This window comes from Amblyomma mixtum, chromosome 6, assembly GCF_055824585.1.
Source record: "Amblyomma mixtum isolate Tamu chromosome 6, ASM5582458v1, whole genome shotgun sequence".
Taxonomy (NCBI): domain Eukaryota; kingdom Metazoa; phylum Arthropoda; class Arachnida; order Ixodida; family Ixodidae; genus Amblyomma; species Amblyomma mixtum.
This window is the reverse complement of record NC_143017.1, coordinates 39,545,652-39,566,465: the sequence shown is the minus strand read 5'-3', so window position 1 is coordinate 39,566,465 and position 20,814 is coordinate 39,545,652. Positions and strand designations below refer to the sequence as shown.

Sequence of the window (20,814 nt, the reverse complement as noted above, 5' to 3'; positions counted from 1 at the left end):
GTCGGACGGGATCAGCGTAGATGGACAGGCAAGAAGAGCAAGCTGGAAAGGGGGACGGGTCCAGACTGCTCCTAATCACGTGACGCGGAAGAAAGGAAAGAAATCGAGGAGGGACAAGGGGCTGGAAATCAAGGAGCACGAATCATCCGACGAATTAAAAGACGCGGACAGGAACAACAACGCTAAGAGACGGAGGCTGGGTAGAAAGCGGCCGCATTGGACGCTAAGAGGACAGCGTCAGAGGTCGTCGCCGGAGCACTGTGCGGAAGGTCTGAGAAAAAGCAAAACAGAAAGAGAGAGAGACAGCGATGGGACGGAGAGAAGAAGGGAGGGGGGAGGAACGGGACAAAGAGCTGAGAGCGATGGCCGGCAGCACGGAAGAAGGCTTCGGAAATGGCGGGACATGGAGACCGTAAGAAGGAATAAAAAGCGAAAGCGCAAGGCGCTCGAGATCGGGGCCGCTATACGAGCGAGGAAAGCCGGAACGGTCTGGAAGGCGACTGGGAAAGAAAGGGTGCCAGGGCCTCCCCTCTTTTTCGATTGCTTTCTTCCTGTTTTCGTTCGATGACGGACGGATATAAAAAGTAAAAGAAAGTATCGAAAGAGAAAGAAGAGGTGAGATTAAGAAAGAAGGAAGAAAGAATTAGGAGCAAGCCAAAGAGAATGCAAAGACGACGAAATGAAAACGACTCAGCAGGATCGGGGTGCGGCACGGGAGAACGAAGCGAAGCCGCCACTGAAAGGCAGGACGGAGAGGGAGGACGGTGAGGGGGAGGAGGACGGGAAGGGTGCATTGCAGCTTACTCGAAACGAAGGAGGGCAAACGGAGGAGGAGTGGGGAATGTGGTGGGGAAGAATGGAAGGAACAGGGAGAGACGGGATAAGGTGGGAATAAAGTGAAAGAAAAATACACCCCCTCCCCTCCCCCCGTCTCCTTCACCACCGACCCAGGGGGTGCCTCAGGCAAGCAAAACGCAAGCCATAGAAGACGGGGCACCCAGCGGCGCATGCGGCTGCCGCGGCGAAAGTGGTGGGGGCGCTCGGCCGATGGTGTCGCTGGTGGCACCAGACCGAGCCGCGCGGGGGCCCGATCGGCGCCCAGACCCGCGCTCGCTCCGGATGCTGCGCGACGGGCGTCGGCGGCCCGAGATGCGTCGCTGAGAGAAGGCTCCCCGCCGGCCGCCTCACCTCTTCCTGGGCGCGCGCTCTGTGGATCTCTTTCCCTTCTCGCCGCCAGGCCTGACGGCGATACTCGGCTTTCCCGTCGGAAACTTCTTTCCTACGGCAGAGTGGGTCCCCAGTCGTGTCGTAGCTGAGGCTTTGACTCCTGGAAGGACTTTTCTCAACTTTTCAGCTGGTGTTCTCCGTGGACGGGGAACTTTTTTTTTATTTCCGTGCTCTGTGCTGCGGTTCAGTTCGTCTCGCGCTTTTCTGTGCTATCCTGTTACGGACTTCGCCGCGGATGTGCTGCCCGATCTGCGGTATCGATTGAGTGTGAACTTCGTCCGAGCTTCTTTGCGAGTAGTTGCTCGCCTTCGGGGTGCCTCGATCGTCCAGGTACCGTGACTGCTTCTAACTTGGGTGTTCTGCCCCGGCGTTTTGTCTTCTTCCAAGGATAAGATCGGACTAAAAATTTCTACCCTACGGAGAGTTACAGCGTTTTCCGAGGAATCACCTTTCGACGTCTCTTGCTAGCAACTCATCACTTTTTCTCATCGACTAAAAGGGTGAGTCTTACTTTTTTCCTGTCAGAACTCTTCAAGCCTCAGTTTCTTGACTAAGCGAGTCGACTAAGCGAATTTGTTCCCTTGAGTTCGTGAACCTGTAGAGAGTGCGCGGCGTGCTGAAGTAATCCATAAAATACACTGATGCAAAATTAACAGAGACAGAAAAATCAATAATTCGAAAGCTATAGATGCAAGCGCGATGTGGATTTCATCGAAATCCATAGAAAATCGGGATATTTTTTAGTACCACAGAAGACTGTATTAGTAGAGTTACATCTACAAATTATAGGCAACGCTGCAGGCGTGTCTGTATTATGCAGAATGGGCCACAGCGCTACTTGTGGGCCGGAAATAGAATTTTGTGATAAAAAAAACGTATTTCTGTGCATTTCTGTTGAAAACGCACTGAGTTATGTTGAATATGTTTCTAATTGTTGAATTTTGCTTGTTATCTGACTTTTGCATCACCCTGTATAAAACACTTTAGAATTTTGGCGAGTGACTGATTATAACTTGGACGATGTTGTTTCCACAAGCTATATCTCAACTGTAAACTGCAAGCAATTTCGAGTGTAAAGCATAGTGCGAAAGTGCAAACTGTTATTATCAATAAAACGCCCATGCATTACTGGCTTCCGAGGCCAACTAGGCTTGTTCCTATCTTATGTGATAGCTTCCTGCGTCATGTCGCTGGTGTCAAGCAAATGATGACGCCAAGTGTAATTATCTAAAGCATTCTGAAAAAAGAAGAAAAGGCAGCGCAAGAAAAAGGTACGACTGTCTTCAACAGTAAGAAGAAAAATTTGTTCGGCGCTATTGTCGATCGTTTTTTTATATATATATATGGGGTATGATAGGTTGAGACTGTTTGGTCTTTCTTGTTAAACATTCCTAGGTTCACTGTTCTACATTTTTTCATACCCTCAATTGAAGACATCTCAACCTGCTCGACAAAAATAAACATAAAAGTTACTTTTGGAGGTTTTTCTCCTGCCGGCATCGATGTGGCAAAGCCAGTCACATAAATAACCTCTGGGCGGCGCTACGGTTCGATACGAGATTATTGATGGATCTAAACTCCGTTTTTTATGTTTGATGGGTACACTGGACGTTGAAAAACAGCTACTCAGTTGCGTAGGGTGATAGCGATGGATGATTTTCAGCCCGAAAGTGTTTTTCCGGAGTTAGGCTTAGCGCTTCGTAGCAGTCTCGGGCCGCTGTTATCCAACTGCTCTCAGCAGTGCTTAGGAGCTTGGTTTTCAGAAGTTTGCACTTTTCTCTACTGCACTACACACGCACGCGTTCCCAATTTGATTATATTTAGCCGATCTGCTTCTTGTAAGTATTTACCTAAGAACTGAAGCAAGCGAGGAAAATGACTGCAAAACACGATTACGGCTAGCTCGTCTAACCTCAAAGAAAAGAAAAAAATAATAATAGAATGGCGCATGAGACGCCTCTGAAACTCACCCTAATGTAAAATAAATTAGATTTTTGTAACACAGATGAAGTTTGCCTGAAGGCATCGAATCGTGAGCTGCTATTTTTGTGTATTTTAGTTAAAAATGACAATTTTTTGAGAAATCTGAACATTCTGGAGTAGTTAATGTCGATAGTTTCTATGGAACGGCCACTTCTTGTAATAGTATATTCGGGGGAAAAAAGACAAAAATGTATAGATGAACAGAACGCGTTTTAGATGGCGATCAAACAGTCCATCGTAATTGGTGATATTGCCAGCTCGGAATATGCTTTCGAATAAAAAAAATTGCTAGTCGTCCATTCCAACTTATATTCGGCAAGCCAAGAAAAAAAATGAATAGTACAATGCAACAACGCAGGTGGAACAGCATTTTTTTTTTGCTTATTTTGGAAGCTGGTACACTATTTGTGCTGCCCAGACTGATCGCTTAGTTGCGCGACGCAGCCTTATACGCGAAGGCCGTTCGGCATGATGGACGTCACGGGGTGATGGAGTTGGCTGCGCCATCATGAAGTAGTTTGTTGCAATCCAATGGGAATGTCGAAAACTGAAATGCAAGCTATGAATTACTCAATTTGGCGTTCGTTTTCTCGAAAATGAAAAACACTCCAGAACATGATGATATCTCAATGTTTTCTAACAATGTTCACCGAACTCATGCTTCGCACAGAGCAATTCATATCTATGCATATATATATATATATATATATATAGGATGCGAAATTGAGAAACGCTTCGTTTATTGGGAGTCGACGTTTCGGACAGAGCCTGTCCTTTTTCAAGACTGAGTCTTGAAAAAGGACAGGCTCTGTCCGAAACGTCGACTCCCAATAAACGAAGCGTTTCTCAATTTCGCATCTTATTTTAAACTAGCAACCAAGTACGTTTACCTTATTGTGCTATATATATATATATATATATATATATAGCGCTCCACCCATTGTCTCCTTTGTGGAGCTCCGAGGGAAAATCTATGACCAGTAAAAAAACTTTCAAAAGAGCCTTGCTATTGCCAGGCTATTTTGAGAGCTATGCATCCTAATACGCTCCGGATACTTCTGGTGCTAAAAACATTGCAAACTGCATTCCCTTATTCTGGGTTCGCATCCATTGTAATGATGTATGTTGCTACAATGTTTGCCTTCGCAGCACCTTTTTTATGGCTAACTGCGCATCTGAAGAGCTCTGTTTTCCGTTAGTCTAGAAAGCAGTGAAGGAAGTTTTTTTTTTTTTTTTTCTGGGAAACCGAATTGGGTGCATACGTGGTACTGATGCTTTCTACAAATTTGCGGAGTAAAAGCAAACCACTGTATGTGAAGAAGATACCTAAACACTCAAGGACAAACACGAATCAAGATGGGGTGAGTAGAAGTTGCAAACATGTCAAGGCCACCTTGCGGACTGAACCGCAAAGTAACGCAGTTAAAGTTAACGCAAAGTAAGGCACTCATGTACATCTATTATCAGTGGTCGTCCTTCTGCATACTATCATAGTGTGTTACCCTGTGCTTAGCCGCTCTTAAATATGAACAGCGAATTGACCTTTCAAATAGACCTACCGGTCGCAAGGGTCCAGTGAGATGAAAACAAAAAAAAATGGAATGAAAGGCATCGCATAAGCCACTTTCAAAGCCTACATCCAATACATGACAGGTATGTGAACACAAAATTTATCTTTATTTCCTTAATCTCTTTCCGTTACATCATATGTACTTAGCTTCACGCTTCGAGGCACGCGGAAGACGACAGTAGAACCTCGCTTCTCAGAGTAACGGTTTCGGGGCGTAGCCTCTAACATCAGCTCCGTCGTCGTGTTCGTCCTTCAAGGCAATAATTTGCTCTCCAGGCGATCCGCGCTTTGCCAGACAGTCGAGAGACAAGAGTGCCGACGGGTCTCCGGAGTTTCCTGAGCCGTAGAGGAGGAGGAAGTGTCTTGTCGAAGCCTACACTCCAGCTGTCACTCCTTGCACGCGTAGAGCGCACACAGCTGAGAGAAATAAAGAAGTTACAAGGAATCGGTTTGAGAACGGGGGGGGGGGGGGGGGGGGGGAGGATAGAGGGAGGTGATCAGGAAAGGAGAGAAGGGTGGTTTGGAAGCCTACTGTTTGGAGAGGGCAGGCAGAAGGAGGTTCTCGGACGTGGCAAGCAGGGTGGAGAGCGAAGGTGGCGTGCCGACTCGCCCTCCGTACGAGTCCCGCCTAACGATGTGGTGTGCCGCCAAAGGCGCTGATTAACAGGACGCGTGTCCTCTCTCATTCTTCCTCACCCTCTCTCTCCTCCGTCGTTCCCCGCGAGGACCGCCCTCTCTCAGGGTTTACCCTGGCGCTGCTAATAGAGAAGACCAGATTGTACGCCTCCTTCTTCGAACGGAAAACGCCGCCGAGGAAGGGCAGCCAACACATAGACAGACTTAAGTGCAGATACATGGAAACTCTGAGGCTGATAGACAGAAACGGAGCAGCTAGGCGTCCGGAGACGGGGGGCGGGAAGAGCCGAGAAATCTCGCACCCCCGTTCCGGGGAAACTCAAACGAGACGACGGGTAGTTTCGCAAGGACTTTGCGAGACACTTTTCGCGAAGAAAGAAGATGAGTCCTGATCAAACACCGAGGAAAGAAAGGCTCTTCAAACAGGAAGGTCTGATATTAGGGGGACGTAGGAAGAGGATTAAACACGAAGTCGGACCAAAAACGGCCTGTCTGCCGAGGAAGACGAGTGTGTTCGAGAGTGACACGCAAATTCTGGACGCGGTGTGCCTACTCGTGGGAAAACAGCTCAGCTTGCCGAGAACAAACCGACTGGGACATGTGCAGAAGGATGCGCATGCGAGGACTGTTTGCAGAAAGATACGACCTTTTTTTCTACCCCTTTTCTTTTATTTTTATACTTAATATATGTGATCTAATTCATGTCGTATAAAGTTGACCATGAGCGTCAGGTAGGACGACACCACAGCGTTTTCTTTTAGCAGATAGCCATTATTTGATCTAGCAGATGGGTGACCCTGAAAATAAACGGAACGGTGGCTTTGCAATAATTGACTACTAATAAGAAACTATGTAAAGAATTAATAAGAACAAATATATAATACTAATAAGAAACTTTGTAATAATAAGCGGCTAGGAGAGACATGGAAGAGGCCTTTGCCCTGCAGTCGGCACAGTCAGGCTGACGATGATGATGATGAAAGAAACTGGCACTCCCGAACGTAAAAAGAACAATCCAGGTCTGCGAAGCAGGTAGTCCGGTTAAGCATAGCAACAGTCTATGACAAACTTATTACACGTTAATTAACGAAGTCTGAAAGGAGTAGACGTGGCGTCCGCTATTATAATTCAAGATTGGCGCCAACAGGGCCGCCGCACTTCCTCTTCAGAGGATATTGACCAGCCTGGAATGCATTACGACCCTGCACTTGGAAAAGAAAAAAATAGAGGGTGTTTGCGTCATCGGACAGATCTCACTTTCGGACCTGGCCGCAAGCCAAGTGAGAGCAGCGATCTTCACTTAACCACCACCTACGGGCTCTTCCGCAACTGATATGCTGGGTGCAGACCTTTTCGTTTCCGGTGCCTACAACGTAGCTTTTCTGGTCTTCTTTCACCGTCTACGCAGTTGCAGCAATACGAGGCATCTATGCTGCATTATAATGGCATTTTAAAGCAGCTCCTGTGCTCTACGATGTAGGCATTAAAGGGACATTGCGAGGGTGCTCCGTACAAGATCACTTTAGGCTCAAAAGGGTTCAGCACATTTCTATGACTTCACCAGCCGTCTTGAGGAACGAAGTCACTGCCGCGTGCACACATTTAAACCTTCGCATTCGTTCTTTTAAATCTGTGCGTAACATCACTAAAATTAACTCAATTTTTTCCCCTACTGACTGCTTCGTCATTGACATTACCGGTTCACACACTCAAGGCAGTCGTACTACTTAATACCCGTCAGGCGCTTGAGCAGGATTTGTTGGCTTATTTATCGCGAAGGTTGAATTATACCTGTCGACACGTAAGTATAATAAAAAAAGCTTAAGCTTCGAACGCAGCCCTATTCCTTCAATAACATATGCTCTTTATATGTTCCTTTTTCAAAGATTAAAAAGTCAAGACTGTGGTCAAATTCCGAGCAAGCCTTTACAGTAACCGTCGGAAGGAAGATTAGAAAAGCATTAGCATTTTTACATTAAAACCTCCTACTAGGAGTGGCTGACAAAGGTAAGGCGCTCTGTCCTTTCGGATGAATGAGACCCGGAGTCGCAAGACAGAGGACGCTAGATTTATTCGCGTTTTGGAAATGAAGATAAATGAAGACTTCGGACGAGCACTTCCCACAGGGACGTACCAAATGGGGCCCAAGAAAGTGGCCGTAACTTAACACACGGAAAGCACAGATTTGCTGACACAGCACAGGAAAAGGTGAACGCAGCAAAAGCAAAAAACGGAAAGCTAGGAAAATCGCCAGAGTTGTTCAGCGCTGGTAATCTTACCCGAGCCCCAGGTTAGGGTTTGTACCCAACGCGGGGTATTTCTTCTTTTACTGATCTAATTTCCTCCGCTGAAGGATAACTCTGTACTATTGCCGTACTTCTGCCGAGAGCTACCGTATAGATGTTTTAAATTGCATGAAAATATCTGAGCTTGCTGAAAAGGTTATGAAGGTTTAAAATCGCCCCTATAAGAGCTTTGATTTTGGTCTTTATTTGCTTCGGTGCCTTTGAACACCAAGGACATGTAACTAAAAAAATTGCGTTCTCTCTCGTCGTCGAGAATACGCGCCAGCATGGAAAGCGGTGCAGGAAAGCGCTAGAGTTTTGGACGACGGGTCATAGATGGCGCTAGCTGCCCAGAAGAGCCGCTTCTATTCTTCGACGGGGCGAGCGCGTATGGCCTCCATGGCTGGTTTCGGTGCAGCAAGCACCTCCGCCATTAGCCGATGCTCTTCCAGCTAAACTGAGAACTTGGCGTTCTTTGTCCCTTTTTGCGCCCTACGTCCCGCCGTGTTCAGACGCTTGCCTGTTACATAGAGCTGTCTTTGGCGACATAGGCGAGCCTTTCGTTCTCTTGACTCAACCGGCTTCACTATATGGCTAGTGCGGTCCTACTCGCTGAATATTTCGAGCGGCACGACCAACCAATCCATGTCGAACATTCCTAGAAAAAAATTTTGTATACTGCAAAACTGTAAGGAACTGGTATAAAACTATTGATTCTAATGGTCCATCCTTCCGATATATCAAAATATTTCTTTTATAGTGTTTCCAGCGCTCGCATCAATAGTTAAGATTACGATAGAAAACCAATTGGGAACACTTCTGACAATAGCATAAACGTTATTAGCAAAAAAAAAATGCGAGCCTTCCGACGGGAAATGTGTAGATATATTGTTACAGTGAAATCTTACAATGTACAAAAAAATTCGGTAAGGCATGTTGCCGGGCAAGTTGGTTTAGCATCTTGAAACTTGGAATAAAACCACCTTCCGCCTGTCCGTTGTCTCCTCGTCTCTATTGTCTATGTGAAATTATTTGCGCCAAGGTGGTTTCATTCCAAGTTTCAAGTATGAAAAGATTGCGTTTATAAACTGTTTCCCGCTGAAAAATCCTTTTCTCCAGAATTGTTGTGTATGAAATATTATGATTCACAACTATACCTCATCATCATCATCATCAGCAGCAGCAGCAGCAGCCTGACTACACCCACTGCAGGGCAAAGGCCTCTCCCATGTCTCTCCAATTAACCCTGTCATTTGTCAGTTGCCGCCACTGTATCCCCGCAAACTTCTTAATCTCATCCGCCCACCTAACCTTCCGCCGTCCCCTGCTACGTTTGCTTTCTCTTGAAATCCACTCCTTTACCCTTAAGGACCAGCGGTTATCTTGCCTTCGCATTACATGCCCTGCCCAAGCCCATTTCTTCCTCCCGATTTCAACTAGGATATCATTAACCCGCGTTTGTTCCCTCACCCACTCCGCCCTCTTCCGATCTCTTAACGTTACACCTATCATTTTCCTTTCCATAGCTCGCTGCGTTGTCCTTAACTTAAGCTGAACCCTCTTTGTTAGCCTCCACGTTTCTGCCCCATAGGGGAGTACCGGTAGGATACAGCTGTCGTATATTTTTCTCTTCAGGAATATTGGCAAACTGCCATTTATGATCTGAGAGAACCTGCCATATGCGCTCAACCCCATTCTTATTCTTCTAGTTATTTCCCTCTCATGATCCGGATCTGCGGTCACTACCTGCCCTAAGTAGACATATTCTCTTACTACATCCAGCACCTCGCTACCAATTGCGAACTGCTGTTCCCTTGCTAGGCTGTTGAACATTACTTTGGCTTTCTGCATGTTAATTCTTAGCGCCACTATACCTATAGGTTACCAATTAGAACACAGAGCGAGAGAGGCTTGGTCTAAACCAACCTTAAACGGAGCTGTATACTCTTGGCGCCGGCCTGGTTCGAATCCTACTAGATGATGAAATTCTCCTCTGCTAAAAACCATGCGGAGGGAAACTCTGGAATGGTTCGCAAGTGTTCGGCTCTATGTTGGCCAGGATTTCCTTACAACCTGCACCTGAATTCGTCGGCAATGGAAGCGCAAAGAACTACATCCAAAAAACTACGCCGTCGGTTTTGGGCCGAATATCTGGCGGGCTGTCCATAAAATAATCATTTCATCAACGATGTAAATGTCAAGGCTATAATACGCTGTCCACGAACAAGTTTAATGCCATTAATCGAGTCGCTTGAAATACTGAACTCTTTTAGGGAGAAAGCAGACACACTGAAGCGTTCAAATGATAACAAGGTATACACACCTAAAGCAACAGCATGGAACTAGTGCGTATCGCTCCTAGTAGGAATTTTAAAGAACTGCGTTAGTTTAAACAGCCAGGTTCGCGTGTTCATTTTTCTGCGTTAATGACTGCCGTCGCTGATAGAGTTATGTTGTGAGCGGGAATTCCTCTCTCATATGTGCCCAGGTTCTTTAGAGATCGTGCTAGTTTTTATTGTTTTCAGTGCGTAAAGCTTTTCAGGGCTGAGAATCACAAGAAAAAAGCTAATTTTTTGCGGTGTTAAGGCAGTCGCAATGCCTCGTCCGGTGAAGAAGGCGCAGCAACGACTGAAGCCGGAAACATTGTTGCACTTAGTTCTAGGATAAACGAGGGCAGGAAAACGGAAATTAAGGAACCCGGCTAATCAAAACGGGGTGAAGACTATCATACAAGGTCCCTTGGTATTGACGTAATGCATGCAGCAAGAATCTCAAGCCGCCACCGCAATGCCTCAGTGGTTATGGTGCTCGGCTGCTGACGCAAAGTCGCGAGTTGGATCCCGGATGCGGCACACGCATTTCGATGGGGGCGAACTGTTAGCAGCTTGTACACTGTGTGTTGTCAGTGCATGTTAAAGAACCTCAGGAGGTCGAAATCATGTATGGCGTCCCTCAAAGCCTGAGTCATTCTGGGACGTTAAACCCCCTAAGTATGCCTACAGATGCTGAATAAATGCTGAACGCTGAGAAAATGCTGAATAAATTGCATTGCAGTTGTATTCAACAAACTCATTGTGCGTATACTTATAACAACGTAACGAAGAAAATACCGCAGCAACGCGCCGTCTTGCTTGACAATGTGTGAAAAAAAAAACACGTAAGAAAGGAATGATGACATCTGGCAGGAAAACTGTATTTTTCCCTAAACGGTTACATGGGACGGGATGGCCGAGCTATATCTGTTTAGCGCTTCCTAACCCAATCACTCATCCGCTGACAGTAGCCGGATTAGTAAGTGAGGGAAGAAAATAGAAATGTATTTCACATTTGAACGAATTGTTTAAAGTGCAAAATATTGCATAAAGCACCCTTGCACTCACGTCTTTCAATTCTAAACACAGCGGCAATGTTTAAGCTTCCCTATTGCACAACAATGGCGTAGAAGTAAAAATTTTGAGCAACCATCCTGTGCACTGAAACATAACGAGCCTAGAGGAGGCCACCGAGAGGTGTTATTGTTTAGTTTGCCTCCAAACAATACGTGCAAACGAGCTTAGCATCCCAGCGTTCCATAAGGCTGGAAATGCAAATATAAAAACCGGCACCACATTTCCGCGGTGAAGTACACAGCGTGAAAGTTCTGAAAGCAAGAGGCGTGAAAAACGATTGTTTACTCGGAAGAACAATGTCGGCTTCATAAACAGCGAAATGTAAAAGCGGCAGCATAGAAGACACGAAAGGCTTTGTTGTTCCAGGCGCAAAATTGTGCTCTTCACAGCTCAGATATTGTCCGGAAGAGACTGGAACAAACAATAGCATTGGTGGAGTTCTCACAGCCTAGACAAAGCTTCGGAAAAAAAAACACATTCTGCTTTATTAAAGAGTCGCCGGTTTTCACTAGTGGTAGGACAGTAAAATAAAAGCATTCAGCCTGCCCTAACGGATAGTGTAACTTCAAGGGCACGCTTGTGTAATGAATTGCAAGGCTAAAATAAATGTAATATTATTGCTATATTAAAAGGGATACATTTTTCATGTCCGCGAAGCGTGTTTATATCAAACATCCTAACTATTTTATTTTTTCGAACAGCATAGGAAAGGTTAAAACCTAAGGTTCATAAATACCACGAATAGCGATAGCTGCTGGGATACTACAAAATGGCGTAATGATGCATTCGTAGAAGGAAAAGCAAAGAAGAAGCTACAGCTTTCGGTATATTTTTTTTTTTACAACGAACGGCACTTTCACGTGCACACATGACTTCGGCGTTAGTTACAGCTTTCTTCACCGATTAGCTTGTCTTGATAGTCTGTTTCAAACCATTAAGAAATCGCTTCCTAGGTTGATGTCCATGGTTTCATTGATGGCTTAAATTTAGACTCCATAGGAAATGGACTGCAAACCGAGCAACATAGGTATACATGTTTAGTTGCGAATACTATAAGGCCGCTCTATCATTCTCACCTCATGTGCCTGAGTGAAAGGTTCACCCGCAGTGTGCTAAGACAGAAGTATATTACTGATAATGAACATAAGTAATTGTAGCATGTCCAAATTTAACTCCTTCAATAACAAATGCAGTAAATAGGTATAACTTATGGCACCATTTGCAGTTATAACTTAATCGTTCCACAGGTGAACTATAGCTAGAAAGGACGCTGAGCTTCATCGTGTTGTCGTCAGTGCCGAATAACCTCATTTCAATTTCACATCTCATGAGGCATCGCAGCATATTGTTACGAAGCAGATGACGAAGAAGCGGGCTGTGGCGCGGGACGGAGCGCTCGCGCTAGGCCCGCAGCCATTAAAATCATATTTCATCGATCAACATGTCGTTCGGTTCCTTGGCTTGTCATCACGTATCATTTGGTGTGAGGTGCGGGGTACATCATCATCCTGTCCCTGGAGCATCGCTGTAACATAACATAACATAACATAACATAACATAACAACATAACATAACATAACATAACATAAGTCGTAACGTAATACAAAACCTTGAACTGCTTCTACAGCATCGGTATCCCCCCCCCTCCCTCCATTCCTTACAAGGCCTTCATTCAGGAGAAAATTCATGTCGCTGTCGGGATGTCTGCCCGGCTTTCACGCCTACAACAAAGCCGAAACACACCACCACATCGTAGGAGAAAGGCAAACACACCCGCAGCCATTCCTTCGCCAGCGGGAACGCCATTCCGGTAGGGCAGCGACGATGCAGCTGGCAACAGCGGCCACCGAAATAGCCTCAGCGCTTTCCAGGCCGACCTCGTCTAGCTGCCGGTCAAGGCAGGAAACAAGCTTCCACCGCTTCTCGGGAAAGCCACGACCACGGCTTGCGTGCCGTGCGGGGCTCGAGAAAAGCGGCACCTGCTACCGGCGCGTATCTGCCTCCGCCTTTCTCACGCAGTCTGGGGCGGAAGCTGCGTCTCGCGTTTTCAATAACACGCAGCCGCCTCCAGGGCGAGCGTTGTTTCCCGTCGGGAGAGCGGCACGCGACGCGTGGCAGGTGGCCTCGGGGGAAACACTGTCGAGCCTTGTTCGGCGCGACCCCCGGACGTGTAGCGGAACGCCCGAGACCCGGCCGCGTTACAGACAGCGCGAACAAGACTTTATTTTTCGCGTTTTATACCGAAGGCTATACATTTTTACGACGCAAAATTTGTTAGACATAAGCGAAACGATGAACGCCAATTTAGAGATAACGAGAGGAATCATGAACGGTTGCATAGTTGCGTTGTGACGGAAGGCACCTGACGAGTGATGAATGGACTGATGTGGTAGCATAGGAAGTGCCAGATGTGGTAGCATAGACGCTTGAGAAAACAACGAAGCAAATAAAGAGCGTCAACCCTTAAAAAAGTTTTTTGACACTCGTTAGATTGTCTATAGTCTTCTGTCTATAAAGTCTATAGACAAATCTTAGAGAACAGTATATAGGCAAAACAAATGCCATAGACAGTCTATAGACAATCTATAGATTTATAGCCATACACTTTTAGTACACTTTTGTGTATAGACAGTCTATAGACTATGAATAGACAAAAATCAATATGTATAGGAAGTCAATAGAGTCAATAAGAAGTCTATAGACTGTCTATACACCATTTTTATAAGGGAAGGGCGATAATAACATAAAACTACCGAATGCGCAGACACCACGAACCTTGCTTTGAGATCAATTGTTGAAATGCGTGTTTAAGTTTAGTGTTTCTTCTTTAGATGAGAAAAAAACAAACAAATGGGAGTACTGATGCAACATTTGCCCCGCGAACTTCGGTGCCTTCGTGCATTTAATACTTCTTGAATAGGTTCACAGAAGTATTTTACCTAGATGTAGTGGGCGAAAGCATGAGTTTACATATTAAAAGTAAATATCACGTTAAAATGTACCATGGGCTCATTTGTTCTACTCACTCATGGCCAGTTTCCGAGCAGGTTTATGTAAGACTATGTGAGTGCTTGGTTGAAACTATGCGGACGGCTCCTACTGGACTGTCCCTCTCGAAACGTCCCCGAAACAGCTTCTTTTAATGCACATCACCTGAGCTAGTGCTTAGGCCTAATCAAGGTAGCACGCACCTTCACCTCGCTTTTATCGCGTGCAGTGCCCAATCACGTACAGTTGGAAGCCTACCAAGGTATTACCGTCTTTTTGGCTCGCTTATCCGAGTCTTCTGAACCCGTACTGCTAAACAAAGACATTTGCGGTGACGTACTAACGCTTAGCCCTCAGGCACTTTTCTATAATCCTTAAAGAGCAACAAAGTGCAGCTCTTAGCCTTCCTTCTCGTATGTTTAGAGTTCTACTTTGTGTTAAAGAAAACGAACTTAATTAGATAAGCAACATGATGAGAGTATCGTGGGCCAGTAACCTGGCGTTACAAGGCGTGCAGAGACCAACAACGTTCTAACAGCGCGCGTACGAAGATAATGTGCCCGCATTGAACAATTCGTTTTGGAATAGGCCATATTACAGCTACCCAGCGATGCTTCGATGTGCATAGCACGCAACTGTAAAAGCCGCTTTAAAGTAGGAAAAGGCTATTTCCGTTAGTGGCATTAAATGCATCCACTCGTTTCGATGGGGTGCAACAGAAGATAGGTGGTGAAGGTGATATGGTGGTTATGTCTGGATTCGCATTATCCGTGTCGGCAATCGCTCCACCTCCAACACTCAAGCAAAAAATCTGGTTGCGTTCGTGGCGTGGTATCTAAACGTTGTCAGCGCCGGTGTGTTAATGGGAAGCATGAAAAGGGGACCCAGGCATTTCGGCGCGTTCGTGTGGACCCTTTTCACCTTATTTTCCTTTAGTTTTCGAGCTTCCACCCTCTCTGTTCGAGTTCGCGCAGTTAATATCATTTTGCTATTATTCCGCCGCGTTCCTTCGTCTACTCCGAGCAAGCTCAGAATGCCATCTTCTGAGCCCTCAACGGGTCCATCATCCGCGTTAACTACTCCGCTTGAAGCTCGTTAAGAGCACGATAACTCTACATAGTTCGCCGCCTCCATTACTAGGCAACTCGAAGTTCTTGAATCTAACCTGCGAAACTATTGTTTCTGCTTCTGCTGGGAGTCCTTGCCGCCGCAACTAAACTCATCTGAAGTGCACAAGCGCCATAACGCAGCATCTAACAACGAACCTTTCAGAGAGAGATTTTTCGCACATATAGAGGAAAATATCGAGGCAGGACCATTTTTCATCGTCGGACTCGTCAGAGCTCGCGTTCCTTCTCGGAAGGGGAAATGCCAGCTTAAGAGGAACAGCTATTCCGCGTATCCGTCTCCTAACGTGCACGGAACCATAAAAGCGCGCAAAGTCGTAACGCACTCGCGCACGCGAGAAACGCTGCCGAAGCAACGCATTCCGGGAAAGCGGATGCAGGCAGACGCGTAGCGTCTTTCTCCCTCTCGCTTGCGATTTGTTTTCTGCACAGTCTCGCTTCAGATTATATATAAAAAAAGGAAAGGCGTAAGATAAAATAGGTTCTTGTTTAGCGTATACCCCGCAGCCCGCACGTTGAATGAATGGCTCTCCAAAGCGCGCCAAAGTTTCTGCAAAGAGGAAAGGAGGAGCTGGGGAGGCGAATAAGCGGGCAGGTTATAAGTAATCGCCCGCTTCACGAGAAAGCCGCGCAGTCATTTAGTTAGCGCCGGGAAGTAATTACACTGGCGCTCCCCGTTTCTACCCCGACGTGTGTTATACCTGGTCAGCACCAGGTGCCGCTGCCGCCTCGTTTCTGGCTTAGTTTCCGGGAGTCGAGCGAATGCGGCGAGCTTAACGCGATTTCGGAAAAGAAGCCATTTGGAGATTGTTTTCGAAGCGGTTGTTTTTGGTGGCCGTCGCTCACTTGCGAAGACGCTGTTCGCGTAAAGGTCTGCGCTCGCTTTGCTGCTAATCAAACTAAAACAGCCGTCGTGCGTCGAAATTACTCACGCTTTAACTGAGGCCGGGAAAAGAAATATTCCGCGTATGGTTTCTGCGAAAATCGTGTTGCTAGTGCTACGTGGATCTGCCTACCCGAAGAAGGAACGGGTTTGATTAAGCGCGGCGAAACGAAGGACCGGGTGTCCTTTTTAATGCGCATCAGCCACGTGTTTCAAATTTCCTGGAAGTTGGGTGCTTAGAATTCTTTTTCACTGCCGTGAAGAGAGTACATCAAGAGAACGTTGTGGAGCATAGCGTGAGCATCTATCGTGCATCTCCTCAGTCTGTGCAGCATTTTAACGTATTGAGTAAGCTGCGCAGCATGTTTCTACCTTTACCGTTAAGGGCATTATGAAACGGAACAGATTATGAGCATCCAAGCACTGATACATCATTAGTAAAGGAAGCAGTTTTTGTTTATAAACTTTATTCCTCGCGGCGCATAATAGGGTTGAGTCATTTTAAACATAAGGGCGCATGTAATAAGAAAAAGTAAAAGGTTCTGCTGTTAAAACTAAATTTTTCTCTTCCGGACAGCTCGCCTTAACCAATGAGGCCACCCATTTTGACAGCTTGATCTTAATCCTATTACCACAGATGACGGCCTTTTGACAGCACGTTATATCATCATCATTACCATTTTGTTTCAGAATGCAGGCATATCCATCCTGATGTTGTTGGAGCAAGGATCACTGCCCCCAATGCCATTAGAACCAGGGTCACCTGGAAGAACATACGAACTCATTCACGGCAGATGCCAGTAAAAAAACGGAGGAACGATTGATGACTACAAAATAACTCGAATGACTACAAAATAACTCGATGACCTTGGGCTTGACCTTGGGCAGTGAACTGGTTCCGATTGTGCATTCTCGTCGGAGCGTGTGTACGAATTTGTATGAAAGAAGCATGCGCTCTTATTAACATCAGGTCGCGATTGACTGCCCTGTCTTCATATCTTGGTCTGTCTACGCTCTTTAAGTGTTAAGTATTGTCACTGATGTAGTGTGCCAGTCGAACAGAATTAGTACAACAGGACCTCAAGATGTAAGGTAATTGTTCAAATTCGATACAACCTAGAAGGTTTTGCAAGAAAAACTTCGAAGGACTAGCAAAGTAGTGCGTGTCAGTGCAGACTGAAAGTTCTCAAAAGAAAAAAAAAACAAAGGAAAAATACTAAGCCTTGCTGCGGCGTACGCTACAACGTGTGCCCGTCCCCAGTGTCTCTTCCGGTACGGCCTTCCATATCAACACTGCTTTAGGGTTGCAGGCTCAACGATAAAGTATTTGACGGTGCTACACTAAGACGACAACTCCATCTACTCCAGATAACGTTTCGTGATAAAAATATCCCTCGAAAAAAAAAAAAACCCTTGACCCCAAGTGCTCACCCACGTATCAGCTGCAGTTCATCCAAACGAAGTTGCTCTTTCGATCGGAAAAGGAAAGAGAAAACGACGGAATGAAGAAGCAGAGTCCGCGCACAGCCGTAATGCTCGGCGAGAGAAGTTAATGCTCACCGACGGCATGTGTCCGAAACAAAAGTGATCAGCGTGTGGTGAGGGAAGCTAACGGTACCCATGAATCGCGTCTTCAAAGGCTCGTCTGGGGACTCCGCTTCCCCTTTCTTCCCCATTCGTCCCTAACTCGCTCTCCCTCGGCGTCTTGTGCCCCGAAGCCGCGCCCCCGCAATTGCATCTGCATCGAAGCTTCACCGTCAGCGAGGGCCGGGTCATCGAACAAAGCATGCTGCTCGCTGGAGCACATGCTTATGCGCCTGCGTAAGGAACAAAACTTCGCGGACACGCATCGCACCAAAAATAAAGAAAATAACAAAGAATTGTTGGGGAGAGTGGGGAGACAAAGGAAGAAAGTTCGGGCTAGGAAGGAAGAGGCAGGGGGCGCTGCGGTAAACAAGAAGTGGCTCCGGGAACGGCCGCGTCATGTTCTTCTCGTCAGCATCGACTTATTCGCCTGGCTGCGGCATTATTCGGTCTCCATCCGCCGACTGCTGTCGACTACAGGAGGTGCAGCAGCAGCGGTGGAGGCGGGAAGGTTTGCAGGCGGGACAAAAGATGTGAGCGGAGTTGGGAAAGAAAAAGGGAAAAAGAGGACTCGGGATGTGGAACCGAGTGGAGTTGACCCGAGTTGGAAAGCACGCTCGGTTACCGTGTGTGGGAGCTGTACACCGCCCCCGTAACGGAGCCCACTGGGTTTGTTTGTTCGGACGTCTGCATTGTGTTTTCCATGTGCTTCCTTGCTTTTTGCCCCTTCGAACGGCCTTTGAAGAAGATGGCGCTGAGATACTGGTCTTTATTTCGCGATTTAGGTTGGAAAATATTTATATCACTGTTTTTGTTTTCGTCTTGAACCGATGTTATGTTTGGGACCACACGAAAAATTCCTGGTTTTGCAGCAGTTTTAAGGCTTCGTTTAAGAAAGATCACGAAGAGTGCATTACTCGTGAGCACTGACAGCGAAAGAGAACGCGTTACAATGACTAACTTCCTTGATTGTGCAATGGCCCGGGCCAATGAAACTGTAGTACGTTGTTGCAATTTAAAAAGTAGCATAAAATTGTTGCTTCGAAGAGGGGGACAGAATATTCTGTACCACGGCTTTGCAACATCTTTCAGTGCATTTTTACGTGCGCCACCGACACCATACATTCTTAATAGACAAGTGTCTTCCTTGACGCTCGTAAAAGTCGGAGTCGTCAGCGAGGTGGGTTCAAAATGCTGCTTTTTAAAACGTCTTCGTCCTTAAACAAGACCATGATAACTTCCCATGCTTATTCAAAATTCATGTTCATAGACCCCAAATGTCTGCTGTGGGTCCCCCCCCCCTTTTTTTTGCAGACAAAGGCCAGAATAGCAGCCAACATTTCCTGGAACTGTGGGCATCTCATTTCATACTTGTCTTTAACGGAGAATGTTAGTGACTGAGAAGACTTACAGGATATTTGTTCTTGTTTTGTTTTTTTCTGGCAGCCTTACCATTCACATTGCTCAAAGGTATATTTAAGCAATGGGCAGTATGTAGTTATCCCAGTGTATAGAGCTCGCTTCCTTGTGACCATCAATCCGCATCAGTCACGTACACAACCACGCAGCACTGAGGAAGTAGTAAGCATAGAAACAAAATTTTACGCCATGCTTTCAATGTCCATTCTCCATCGCAATAAAGAAAGACACAGTTTCCAATAAACGACTTAGGAGAACGCTGACGCGTGTCAGGAAAGGAAACCACCCGATAAAGAAGAGAGCGGTAAAAGCTCGCTCCGAATCGAGCTGTAAATTGTGACAGCCGCTCAGGGCCACTTTTTTATCACTCACCGTTTTCTTCACGCAATGACGCCCATAAGCGATATATCATGATTTTGCCGCGCCCGGAGGAAGCTAGGCACGCCTTTCAGACCTCCATCCTTTCTTCTCGCCATGGTCTTGCGAGGCGGCAGTTAAGAGCCGATAACGCCCGAGATTTATGTAGAAGGGCCGACGTAAATTCGCTGGCGGCTTTCTCTGCCGCGCGCTTTGCCCGTGCAGACGTAGACGTGAGGAAACGGAGCGGAGTTCGCTGGCGTGCCTTTTGTCACGGCAGGGCGGAAGCTGTAAAAAAAAAAAAAACCTGTTTTCGAATGTTGGTCGATAAAGAAACCAGCATCGTGCATTCAAGAGACGGTCGGCGAGCGGCCGTAGTGTCGACAGCTGGGCATTTGCGTTCTTCATCTATATCTCTAACTGCAATGCATTAAATGTGATATTCAATTGCGCCGCTGGACTGCGATAACGCAATACGCTCATGCCCATGAATACACTGTCCTTCTCCCGTGCGTCAAGAAAACGAAGAGCGATTTGGCGTGTGCACACCTTGAGCGAAATGTCTATAAATATTTTCTTGCCACCGCTTTCTTAAAAGTGCACTAAAGAGGATTCTGAGCTCGTCTTTTTACTGCGGGAACTCGATCTACACATTGCGAGCATTCTTAGAAACGTCGACTTATTGCCCTGTGTGGCCGATTTTCCTAATTAAATCGAATTAACGTCTGGCTCCCACCTTTATTTTTTGAATTCTCCCCGTACGGTGGGCGGAGTCGACCAACGCGTGGAGAGCTTTTCAGCCAGCTCCGTGGAGGCTTTGCTTTCGCTCTATTTGCTTTTTTCGGTTTCCGTGAATAAATAGTTTCATTCGCAGATAATGTAGCCGCAAAATAAGCCCGCAGAAATAAAAATACGCGCGGATTACTACGTATTACTCCGCCGATGGCAAAGCGGCAAGCCGCCACGGCACTGGGTGAAAGGCACTCCACGCGTTGGTCGACTCCGCCCAGCGTACGGGGAGAATTAAAAAATAAAAGCGGGAGCCGGACGTTAATTCGATTTAAATAGGGAAATCGGCCACAGAGGGCAATAATTCGAAGTTTCTAAGAATGCTCGGAACGTGTAGATTGAGTTCCCGCGGCAAAAAGACGAGTTCAGATTCCTCTTCACTGCACATTTAAAGGTGCACTAACGAGGATTCTGAGCTCGTCTTTTTACTTCGGCAACTAAATCTACATGCTCCAAGCATTTTTAGAAACATCGAATTGTTGTCCTGTGCCGCCCTTTTCCACATTAAATCTAATCGGAATGAACTCACCTCCGAATATAGTATCAAATGAACACGCCACTCGTGAGAAACTTTGAG

At 46.3% G+C, this 20,814-nt stretch overlaps 1 protein-coding gene across 2 annotated transcripts in view; it reads left to right on the top strand.

Moving 5' to 3' along the window:
- The first annotated feature begins 1,127 nt into the window (after nucleotides 1-1,127).
- Nucleotides 1,128-20,814, top strand: part of LOC149338805 (uncharacterized) — a 193,834-nt gene continuing 174,147 nt past the window's right edge. For both annotated transcript variants that reach the window (XM_089547791.1, XM_089547792.1), the window contains exon 1: nucleotides 1,128-1,727. The gene's annotated coding sequence lies outside the window, so the exon portion shown is untranslated. The remainder of the gene's footprint in view (nucleotides 1,728-20,814) is intronic.